Here is a 13,491-nt window from a genome sequence, read left to right on the forward strand (position 1 = left end):
AACAATAATACTAAGAATAATACTGAAAAGGAAATGCTTTATATTTGAAATGAGTTCTAGAAAACAAAAATATGGTTTAAAAATAATCTAAAGTTCTTTGGGGCCAGAATGGTGATGCAAGCTGTAGGGCATTTGCCTTGTATCTTGCTAACCTAGGCCAAACCAAGGTTTGATCCCCGGCGTCCCAAATGGTCCCCAAGCCAGGAGCAATTTCTGATCACATAGCCAGGAGAATCCCTGAGCATCACCAGGTGGTATGGCTCAAAAAGCCAAAAAAAAAAAAAAAAAATCTAAGGTTCCCAAGGTAAGAAACCATTTAGTATAGAAAGAGAATAAAAAAGTAAAAATAAATAAAGAAAAGAGCAGAAATCAATAAAATTAACAATAACAAATAAATTAAATAAAGTGCTGTGACATTTAAAGTATCATTGACATTGACGGTATCAATAGAAAATGAAGAAAAGTAAATAAATAAATAAATAAATAAATAAGAGATTAGTAATTGGGGCCAGAGGTGGAGCAAGCGGTAAGTGCTCTGCCTTGCTCGCATTAGCCTAAGACAGACCATGGTTTGATCTCCTAGCATCCCAATATGGTCACCCAAGCCAGGAGCGATTTCTGAGCTCATAGTCAGGAGTAACCCCTGAGCATTGCCGTGTGGCTCAAAAATCAATATATTTATATTAGTAAGTTAATAATAAAATGGGTAATGATACTGATTTGGAAGATTTCAACCAGGTAACAAAAATGCAAAAAAAAAAAAAACTTTAAAAGATAAATTTTACAATTTCAATAAAATTAACCAATTTTCTCCCAATGCACAAACTACCATTATCAGTCTAGATTAATTAAATTATTTGAATAAATTTGAGGATACAACTTCCAAACTTAAAATATCAAACTACCAGGCACAATTATAGCAGATAAGTAATGCCCTTCAATGGACTAACTACAATTTTGCACAATTTAGTTCATAAAATGAAAAAAAAATGTATACTCCAGGCCTCAGCCCCTGTATCACGCCCAGCAGCAGCAAGTCTTCTATAAGCCATGCTTCCTGCACCAGCTGCAGCTTCTGTTCCTGCAGCAGCAGGTGGTAGATCCAATCCTGAAGCTGCAGAGTGACTAACTGCTGCAGGAACAGCAGACAGATATAGAGAAAACCAGCAAGCACTGCAGAAAGAGGGTGCAGCAGGCCAGGCCTCTTCTGGCTGAGTTAAAGTCATTGGCTTGTCAATGTTGTCTATAGTTGACTGGCTCTTCCCCTCTCTCAGCTGTTTCTGGTGGCTGCCCTGATGACCAAGTTCATTCAGAAGATGAAGTTAACCTGGGTAGGTGGGTGTCCAAGCCCCCTGCCCAAACCCACCCAACCTGAGCATTGTTCTTAAGGAAAAAGCCTGGGAGAATATGATAGAGAAGGACCTAAAAGTTTGACAAGAACCTATTCATTCCAGGCTTGGCTCTCAGAGATCTCTTATTCTATTAGAACTCTTGTTCTAATGCAGTTTTCTTAAGAGCCTCATGCTGCTGAGCCATCTGTAGGAGCTTGGAGTTGGAGAGAAGGGCCAGGAAGTGGGAGGTAAACAGCATAACCCACTGGTACTACCACCCCTAAAGAGATTCTGCTGGCCATCAATCACATTAAAGGAGGTGGAAGATGGCCTCTTGTGGGACCTGCTAACAACCTGCAGCTCACAAAGGAGCTGAAACCCAAATAGAAATAGTGTTGAATGCAAAAGGAGAAGTTGGCATCAAGCATTTTCTGGAGCACATGGACACCATGTGGCTAGACTTCTGCTGAGGTGTAGTGATAATGTATGGAGAAGCATGGGAGTTGGTGAAACTGCAGCAATACTCCATCTTGAAGCATCAAGGACAATAAGGCCCTGCCAAGGACAATGACTCAGAGCTGAGTGTCAGAGGGAGAAGAAAGAGAAAAGAGGATTTTGAGGAGCATTGAATTTCACTGAGATGGACAATACCATGGGTGCAGTCAGTCCTGGGACTCTTCAGACTTCCCGAGTCAGCTAAAGAATAAGAAAAAAGTGGCCACCAACCAGGAGCAACTGGTCAGCAAGCTGGACAGGAGAAAGAAAGACAAGCTCAAGTCTACCTTAAAGTTCACTAAGGTGTCTTAGGGAAGAGGTAAAGGTGAGTAGGGCTACAGCCACTACCTAGTGCCTTAAGATGGCGTCCTTGGAAAGTACCTGAAGGCATTGGCCAAAAGCTTATTTCTCAGGGCCACCATGGAAGTGGGCTTCAAGGAGAAGGACCTTCCCAAGTTGGTCCACTCCCCCTTCACTTCAGAGTCAATAAGCTGCCACAACTCAATGAATAGTTGTAGCCAGATAGTAAAACAGGTAGGGTACTTACCTTGCATGAAGCCTACCCAAGCTGCATAAACCCCTGAGCCCTCCATCATGAATGATTCCTGAATACAGAGTAAGTAGAAATCCCTGAGCCTTGACAGGTATGTCCCAAAAAGAACACAAAATAAATTAAAAAAAAAAGTATAATCAGCTATTCAGACAGCACAAACTCAGAAAAAGAGTTGTAGTTCTTGAAAAATGATCTGCCCAAGGTTGCAAAAGGATACTGTTCTTCCTGCATGGCATATTGGCCAAGAACAGCAAGCTAGCTGCAGGATCCAGTTCTATCAAGAGACAGGAAAAACCAATTTTGTTTCCTGCTCCAAGAGGTCAAGCCCCATACTCCTTCAGTGAGTCTTAAAAGGAATTCTTTGATCAAGGTTACTAGCTCCAAACACAAAATACCTTCTTTTTTCTAGCAAGCAGAAGAGCAAAAGAAAGGATGACACTTCTCGTCTGCTTGGGCCTTGGAGACAATAAATAGGTTCTTGGCAACATAATCTGGATTTATCAGCTTGAGTCTCGGTTATTTGTCCAATATTATGATGACACCACTAAAGTTCCTCTGAAGCTTTTCTTTTTCTTTTCTTTTTTTTTTTTTTTGGAGCGTTTTTTTTGGGTCCACACCCAGTTACATTCAGGGGCTACTCCTGGCAATGTGCTCAGAAATCACTCCTGGCTTAGGGGACCTTATGGGACCCAGGGGATCAAACCAAGATTCGTCCTGGATTGGCTGTGTGCAAGGCAAATGCCCTGCTGCTGTGCTATTGCTCTGCTCCCCTCACCCCCCAGGAGATTTTCTATGGATTGTTATTTTAGTGTTGGCCATTCTCCACTCAGCACTCTTACTCATGATCCTGTCTCTGCCCCACTCCACCACTTGCTTGGACTGGGCTATCTGGCCTATGATAATCCTGTAAGTCACCCTGAGAGAATGCTTATACAAGAAACTATATTGTATGAGAATGTGACTTGATAATTTTTAGCAATTTTTATAATACCAACCTTTAATGAATATATCAAGTTCATATTTAAATTCAAAATCAAAAATAATGGGCACTTTCTAATTCATTTTATAAAATTAATATCTCCTGCTACCCAAGCTAGGCAAAAATTAAGTTACAGAAAAATGACCCACATGAACACAGGCAAGAAATATTTTAACAAAATTTTACCAGAAAAAAGACAAGTTAGTTATATTAAGATCTATATAACATGTACAAAAATGCTTGCAGTTTATTTCTGGCTTATAAAGCTGCTTCAACCATACTAGATTAATTTTTTTCTAATTCTTCTGATAGTTACTAGATTTATTTCTAGGTGCTGAATTGCTAATTCAGAAGAATCATGTCTTTATTTCAAAAGAGCATTTATGCAAAATTTGTGCTATAATTTCCCAAGCATCCATAATATTTTCTTCAAAAGTTGAACAATAAGAAACACAGACACATAGGGATAATAGAGATAGTCTAATTCTTAAGATGTTTGCTTTGCACATAGCCAACCCTGGCTATATCTCCAATACCAAACATAATGGCCTGATAGGCCAGGTGGTGACTCCTAAACATAAGGCCAAGTGTAAGCCCTCAGATAGCCCCAAAGTTGTAAGAGAACACAAAATATGGCATGTATGGTCATATGTCAAAAATACTTTTTGAAAATAAATGGTCACATTTCAATCCCCAAACCAAAAAGTTAACAACAATAGAATCAAGAGACCCTAACTATAACAAGCTAAACACAAAATGGACCTGTTACACTAGTATACCAGGAGACTAAGGGTGGAGGCATAAAATGCATGCTGGGTACTATGGTGGAAGGAGGTCAAAGGTCAACATTGGTGGTGGGAATAGTCCTAATTCACTGTCACTATATGCCTGAAATACAACTGTGAAATACTTGTAATTCACAATGGTCTCAATGAAATAATTATAAAATCTTTTTCATTATGTAAGAATAATTTAATGTAAGAAAATGAACTTAGATACATTGAGCAAAAGATAATTGTTAGTTTTCATGAGAGTTCTTCTCAAAATGTATATCAGGGTCTGAGAGAAACTTCAACAAGCTGAGCACAGTTTTCATGTGAGAGGTCAAGTTAAGAAGTCCGTCAAAGAATAAAAGCAGTGGCATGTCTAAATCTGGCCAGCATCCATAGACTTAGTCTTCTCAAAAGAGTTGTTGAATAGTCCTGAATTATGGATCCACTGAATGTGCAGGTAAAATCTGTGAGAAATTATCAGCTAATAATTTCAGGAGGAAAGAGTGGGCCAAGACTTTGCTTTGCTGATGCCATACCCTGTGCACCTATCATCCACAATTGCCACTTTGCCATAGCCCTGCACTGAAACTTATTGGCTCTCATCAGAAACACCAATCCCACCAAAACTCCAGGTATGCAGGTGTTTGGACTGATATGCTTTTGGATTGAGTTTGAGCATTTTCTCTCTGCCTTCTCATACTTCTGAATATTTGGGCAGCTGAAAAAAAATGCCCCACAAAAGCCATAGTATTAGCAATAATGGTTATAATTCCTGGATCTCACAACAACCCATTTTTTTTAATAATGTCATATCCATAGAAATTTAGGTGCCAATTTGTATCTGAAGCCATCTAATGTTTAGAAACAAATAACAGAATTGTCAACTAGCAACAAGAGTTTACTAAGCCTTATGACAATGACTTAAGTGACCTCATTGGAGATAGAATACTTCCACAAATTTACTTGTTGCTCTTTTCTTTTTTCTCTTCTTTATTCTGTTCTTTGTTCTTTTTAAAACAAATAAATTCTCCAATACTTACTTAGAAACAAATAGATTATGATCAATTCTCAAGTATATAATACCTGCTCTTTAAATAAAGTGAAATAAATTTAAAATAAGTCTAACAGAGAAAAATTAAAATCATAGATTGAAGAAAAAAGGGATCCAAGGAACATATGATCAATTTATCCCATTAAAAGTTACTCCCATAAAAATAGTGTGCTTTGTGGTCCAGGACCCAAAGCCATTTTAAGTGGCTATGTGAAAAAGATTCTGGAAATTGTATCAAACAAAATTTTCCTTCTGAGTCTGGGAGTCTTGTGTTTACAAAGAAAGTCAAGTAAATTCTGTCAAATAAAGAAAATATTACTATAGGGTATATAATATATTTTATTCTGTATTACTGTAGGATATGCTGTATGGGTAGCAGATAGAGGTACTTAACACATCTTTATTTTGGGGGGGGGTTTGGGCCACACCTGGTGATGCTCAGGAGTTACTCCTGGCTGTCTGCTCAGAAATAGCTCCTGGCAGGCACGGGGGACCATATGGGACACCGGGATTCGAACCAACCACCTTTGGTCCTGGATCGGCTGCTTGCAAGGCAAACGCCACTGTGCTATCTCTCCGGGCCCAACACTTATATCTTTGAATGCAAATATTCTATGATTCAGTTGGAGCAAGGATCTACAAGAGTTGTTTTAAACCCCACTGAGAATTACTTAAGCACAACATCCTTGCCTAAGTTGTTTGAACCATTGCTTAATTTAAATGGTTCCAATTAGCTAATGTAGAGATGGAGTTTGAGAAATAAATGTTCACATTAACAAGATTCTCGATATAATCTTGACAGTCCTGGTAGGATGGTCTGCAGAAAGCACTTCAAGAGTCCAGCAAATAGCTCTCATAAGTTTTGCACATTTTAAAATGATGTTTATTTTAATCTTTTAGAATTCTAAGATCTCTAATTAACTGAAGTTTATATGGTGGTGAACAGTTAATTACTCATTTTTAAGGCAAGTGATTTGGATTCTATAAAAAAATCTATTGATGCATCTGGTGCCAGACCAAATTACGAGGGTCTCACTTCAATTACAGTCCCTTTAATGACACTGGGAATTGGAGTTTTTCTTCAGCTATCACCTCAAATTTTCCAGGTTTAATTGTCAATTCAGTCATTGTCACTAAAATAAGAGAGAGAAAGACCCTTGGGTCCTGAGATAAGTCAGTTTTATATAATGCATTGCATTTCATCACCAATTCTACAATTAGCATAGTCATATCTTAATCTCATACATTCTGACATGTGGCCATGAAGCAAAATAAACTCAAATAAATGCAGGGACTTAATCAAAATCAATTACTTGAATTTACTTATCTGGGAAATATTTATTTTATAGATGGTAGCATTAAAGAGTGTTTCTCAATATTTTTCCAACTATGGCTTTTTCCAACTTCTGACTGTGTCTCTTCCTGTGGCCCCTGTATCCTACCATAGGGCCCACTGTATATTTACTTGTGGCCCTATGAGTATACTATTTTCATCTGTGACTTCCTTATACTTCTCTAGGTATCCTAAGTCTCCAGGTTGAGAAAAACTGGTTTAAAGGGTTTACCATCTTGCTATGTCCACAAAGCTTTTTAGAAGCAAATTTGAAATTTGAGCACAGGTATGCAAATAAAGCTCACATTCTCCTAAAGACCATGGAGTTCAAGAACTAAATGAAGGCATTAAAAAAGAGAGAGAAACAAGACTTTCAATTAATGATGATTTGCCTTTCTTGCAACTTGCATACTCTATGCATGTACCTGTACATGTGTATGTTTTTCCAATGGGAGAAGTAACATTCTGTCATCATACACATTTTATTTTAAGAGGGTTCTAAATATAATTATAGTAATCCTTTTACCATAAGCACCTGTGTTTTCATCAATAGTGTTATCAGAGTTCTGATTCAGAATATATTTCTTTCTTGGCAGGAATAGTAAAAGACCTGGAATTCAAGTAGAATTTTTATAAACTGCTTCCAAATACAAACGCATTAACTATTTTTCTTTTTTTGTTAAAATAGCTTTACATGTTTAACCAGAAAAGAATGCATGTAAAGCAGCATATGAATTGCATGTTTTAGGGGCATGGAGGATTTGAACAAAACCTGGTGATGCTCAAGGCTTACTTCTGACTCTGTTCTCAGGAAACATTCCTAAGATTATATGCAGTGTTGGATTGAATCAGAATTGAATCAGCCATACACAATGTAAGTGCCTTAACTATTATATATTTGGCCCAGAGTTACACATTGTACCTTCCATTTTTTGTTGGTTTTGGGCCACACAATGAGTTCTCTGTATTAAGAGCTCATTCCAGATGACTCAGAAGACCATGTGAGGTACTGGGGATCAAACCGGGTAGTCCTCATGCAAAGCAAATGCCCTGCCTTCTGCTTTAGCTAGGTACACATTTCTTTAAGTCCTTTACCTACGTTACACATTTCTTAAATTTATTTTTTAAATTCCTAATAAGTTGTCATCAGATGATATCTGAGAATATGTGCATTCAGAGTGGCAGAGCAGGGCCAGAGAGATGGTATAGGAGTTGAGGCACTTAGCTTTGCACATTAATAAACTTGTTCATCCTTGTATCGCATATTATCCCCTGAGCATAGCCAGGTGTGGCCCCTGAGCCCACAAAGATGAGAAAGTTCTGAGCAAAGTAGTATATGACAGAGCACTCCTTCAACAAAAAATAAAAGCAAAGAACAAATCAAGAATGACAGAACAGAGTGGTATTGTGGATAATTGATGTTTCATAAATAAGGTAAGTGATGCAAGGATGGTGACTGTGAATTTTTTTAGCACTGAAAATTATAAGTCTTCTTGACATGACTGTAATTTGTGTCTCATCTTTCATGCACCTCTCTCTCATGTAACCTTTCTCCAGGCTGCAGTCATAGAGTATTGTAGATATAGGTACAGAGTAGTATTGTACTCTCTACCTTGAAAATAAAGTATGTTCCTAGAATAGCATTTTCCTTGATTCCTTTTCCTCCTGAAGCTCCTGCAACCACATTATCACTATCTGGTTATTTTAGATATGTAAGTAAGAAGACATAATAAGTAAGAAGAAATGCTGGGCTGTGCATCCAACTATTTCATTCAAAGCATGTTTCTCTTAAATGTGTCAGCATTCATGTGTCACTACCACCTGAGTTCATGGCACTGTTTTACAGAGATGGATTTTGACTCTTTCTCAGTTGTGATTCCCAGAGCACTCATAGTCACATCTTAGCCCCATACATACTTATGCGCAGACTCAGCTTTAAATAAAACTCAAAAAGTTTAAAAACTTATGTTACTGTTTTATTTACTAACATAAATGTCCTTAAGTTTCACCTAGATTAATGAAAATGGCAAGTTTTTTTTTATATAATGGTTGTCTGAGTCATATTCAAGTTAATTATGTACCACATGTTTAAGTATTTGCTATTCATTCTTCCTAGTAATTTTGGAAACCACCACAAATAGGCTGGTGTCAATAATGTTTCAATGTCTATAGGAATGAAAATATTAACAGAGCTCCTGGTTTCAATTATTTTTCTTTTGGCTTTATATTCAGCATTTTGGGTTGAGTATTAAGGCTTACTCAAAACTTTGCATTCTGGGATTAATATTGGTGGTGTTTGGGGAACCAGGTATCAAACTGAGTCTGGTTACATGCAAGAAAATTACCCTAACTACTATATTTATGTATAAATAGTGTGTGTATATATGGCCCATTATTTAACAAGTTATTGAGAAATAGGTCTTTTTATTTTAGTTCTATGGAAACTTTAAAATATTTTGTAATAAATAGGTACCCATTTACTGGTATATTAAAATTATATAAGATTGAGGCTGGAGCAATAGTATAGTGGGTAGGGCATGTGCTTTGCATGCAGCCAACCTAGGTTCGATCCCTGGCATCCCATATAGTCCACCAAGCCTGCCAGCAACTATTTCTGAGTTTTTCCAGGTGTGGCAAAAACAAAAAAAACAAATGGGTTACAATTTATCAATATCTTTTCTAAACTTTGTTATCAGTTAGGTATAAAAATTCTTAGCCTTGGGGCTGGAATAATAGCACAGTGGTAGGGCATTTGCCTTGCACATGGCAGACCTAGGACGAACCCAAGTTTGATTCCTGGCATCCAATATGGTCCCTGGAGCCTGTCAGAAGCGATTTCTGAGCACAGGGCCAGGAATAAGTCCTGAGTGAAGCCGGGTGTAGCCCCAAAATAAAACCAAACTAAACAAATTGTTAGTCATATTATTAAACATGGCATCACTTCATTATTACATATCATTACATAGATTACAGAACATATGTAATTTATAATGTACTTCCTTCCAACGATAGTATTTTAGTCCATTTTATTAGTGTCCTGCTTAATTTTTGAAAGCATGTATTTTATTATTTTAATTAAACATTTAATTAATTTATTAATACTACATATATTTTTGGAGTTTCATGCTTCCATATGTAACTCTAACTAAATTCATTACCAAAATTATAGTAGCAATTTTATTACCATATTGAACTCTCCTTACTTTTCTCCACCTTCATCCCTTCCTCTAGGAACTATTATACTTTTATTTCAGTGTTGTTATTTATTTGTTTGCTTTTTTACGTTGGCTTTTTTATCCCCACAGGAAAGAAACTCCCAGGTGCTTATCTTTCACTTCTGATATTTTCAATTTAATGTAATCAACTCAAATTTATTCTAAATTATTCCATCCTCATCTTTGTTTGGAAAAAAATGAGAATGAATTTTATCTTTTTAAATATCTAAGGATATTTAGCATATCTAAGGATATTAATTTTAAAGTAATTTGGTATTTCAGTTACTGTAAAAAATGGTGCTACAAGCATAGGAATACTTATATAAACATGTATTTTTAATATATTTTCACATATGTTATTTTAATTAGTATTTCAATTTGGAAGGGTTAATACCACAGTTGTATTATTCATATCTAATGAACCATAGTGGATTTTAAATAGTTTTTGTGTTTTATTTGTGCTAGTATTGCTACTATAAACATAAGGAGTACATTTATTTTAAAATCTGTATCCCTATGTATATTACATTTATGTATCATTTTCATATTTTATAATAAATAGCAAGCTGGTGTTACTGGAATTGCTACCTATATTTTGAGGGTTTTTGGTGAACAATCATACTATTTTTAAGGTTGCAACTATTTCCTTCCTATCAACCATGAATAGGATTTCCTTTCTTCCAGTACCTTTACCAACACTTGTTTATATTGATGTGATTTTTTTTTTATTTTCCTGGTGATTAGTTATACTTAATATTCTGTTCCCATCCTGTTGGTCATTTGCTTATCTTCTTCAATAAAATAACTATTCAAGCTGTTTTTAGATAATTTATTTCCTTTTTCTTATTATAGTGGTACTGGAACTCATCATTTCAGATTTCAATCTCTTTCCAGAAACATAGTATTCAATTATTTTCTCTTGTTCTATAAGTTGTCATTACTCCCTATTGATTGCTTCTTCTGAGCTGCAGTAATTTTTAATTTAAATACTGCTCATTTCCTACGATTTTAAATGGATATGATTTTACTGTTATGAAAATGTTTGAAAGACTAATGTCATGAAATATTTCTTCTGTATGTTTTTATAGTAGCACTAGAGTTTTAGGTCTTAAATGTATGCCTATTTAATATTAATTGATTTGGTATAGTTTTAGAGATAAGAATCAAATGTAATCTATTGACATTTACTTAATTTAATTATTCATTATTCAATGTCAAATAGAACTGGTAAAGTTGTGATTCCTGGTCTTATTTTTTATATTAACTATGGATTTTTAATATATGGTATTTATTATATTGTAGTAGTTTATGGTATTTCTATCCATAATTTGTTGAGATAATTGTTAATCATAAAGAAGTAGAAAATTGTCAAATAATTTTATAAATTTGAGATGATAATTTTTTCTTGATTCTATTAAATTTTAATCAAATTAATTTATTTTAATATGTTGAAATTTTTCTAAATTGCAAGCTTAAGTTCTATATTTTTTGCTAGTGTTTGTTGAAACATTTGCATCTATCTTCACCAGGGATATTCATCTATGGTTTATTGCAATATCTTTATTCAGCTTTGGTAGCAAGCTAATGCAGATTTCATAGCATGAGTTTGGAAATATTCCCCGCTATAATTTTTTGGAATTAATTTAGAAAATTGACATTATTCTTTAAATATTTGGTTGAATTCAACAGTGAAGACATTCCATGTTGAGTTTTTATTATAATTCAATCCCTTTGCTAGTTTTAGGTTAGTTCAAATTTTGGTGGTATTTTGTTTCTAAAATATAGTAGTGTCTTCTGGTTATTCAACTTATAGTTATGTAATTTCTGAAGAAACTTCTTATTGTCTTTTTTACCTGTGTGACATTGGTTTTAAAAATAGAGAGTAGCTCTGTTTCAGATTTCTTAGAGTCATCTCTCTTTCTCTCTCTCTCTCTCTCTCTCTCTCTCTCTCTTTTTTTTTTTGTCTGTCTTGCAAAATGTTTTCTAATTTTGTTACTATTTTTAAAAGACACAAGCTTTTTTTTTTCATTTTTTCGTTTTTTTGGGTCACACACGGCAGCGCTGGGGGGAGGTTGGGGTTACTCCTGGCTCTACACTCAGAAATCTCTCCTGGCATGCTCCAGGGACCATATGGGACACTGGGATTTAACCACCGACCTTCTGCATGTGAGGCAAACGCCTTACCTCCATGCTATCTCTCTGGCCCAGACCAAGTTTTTTGTTGAATTTTTATATAGTTTCTCTATTTTATTTACTCCTGCTCAGTCTTCATTTTATTTTTCTTCCACTAACTTTTAGCTTAGTTTATTCTTCTTTTACTTGTTCCCAAATGTCCAGTTTTTATATCGGTCTTCTTTTAAATGTAGGCATTTATTATTGTAAACTTTACCAGTTGTATTTCTTTTTCTGAGCCCTAATGGTTTTGTCTGTTTTGTTTTATTTTTTATTTTTCCTAGTGTATTTTCTGATTTTTATTTAATTTTATTTGAATCCTTAATTGCTTACAGGTATAATATTTCTATCCTAAAAATAAGAATTTTTGCTTCCCTTCATTTATTGACTTTTTATGTCACTCCATATGGTCAGAAAAATATATTGTACATTTCCAGCTTAAATTTGTCAAGGAGTATTTTGTGGACCAAAATGGCATATTCTGGAAAGTGCTATTTGTCTACCTAAGAATAATGTACATATTTATGTTATAGAATACAATATTTCATATATGTCTTGTTTAGGCATTTGCTATCTAATAATGTTAATAAAGTCTGGCATTTGTTGATAATATGGTCTATATCTATATATTCTGTTCATTATTAAAAGTGACATATTGAAGTTTTCTTAGAAAGCTGTATTGATGTTTACTTTTTCATTAAGTTATAGTCAGTTTTGTACATATATTTACTCTGACTTATGAAAATATATATGTGTTCCTATGATTAGTTTCTATCCATGTATTTTTTTATCTTGTAGTTTTTTTCCTGAAGTGTTTATCCTGGCCTTTGTCTTCTATGATAGCTTTTGACTTAAAATCAAAATCTATCATTGTAATATAATTATGAACATCCTACTCTCTTGTTTACCATCATTAAAATTTATTTGTATAATAAAGTATGGCCAATTCTATCATTCACATGCAAATGCATATGGCAGACAGGCCCATGGAATAAAAGCAAGCTGACTCCAATGAAACTTTAACTGAGTGCTTGTGAATTATTTCTCCACCATTACCCTGCTTCATCAGACCTGTTGACCAAAGGGGTTAGAAACATGGTGCCTGGGGTGACCTCACACAACACATGGACTATATACTTGATAGTTTGTATATTTTTCTATATTTATTTTACAACTGGTACTTGAACATGGACACAGGACCTGAGAGCCTGAGAAGATTCCAATAATGATGAGTGCCTTGATTCTCTGGTGACTAATAATGGCCTTGAATGGACTAAGAATATAGAGCCCAGAGCATTGGTACATGTGGAACCTGTTCTGAACATGGTGGAGACCTCTTCAGTCAGGGCAGAAGAAAGCAGTGAAGGGGACAGAGCTGAAATCTTGGAGCAGTCCTCCAGAGGCCGAGACCCACAGCCTTTTGTCTACCAACGGTGGTGGTTTTTCTGAAGACCTCAGCCTCCAACCTGCAGAAACCCATAGAAACCACTGATTGGGAAAAAGCCAAAAAGAGAGCTCCATTGGAAGGGGACCATCAGCTGACACAATAATGGGACCTCCAACTCAGATTCCAGCTCTGGAACTGAAGG

Source organism: Suncus etruscus, chromosome 6 (assembly GCF_024139225.1).
Source record: "Suncus etruscus isolate mSunEtr1 chromosome 6, mSunEtr1.pri.cur, whole genome shotgun sequence".
NCBI lineage: Eukaryota > Metazoa > Chordata > Mammalia > Eulipotyphla > Soricidae > Suncus > Suncus etruscus.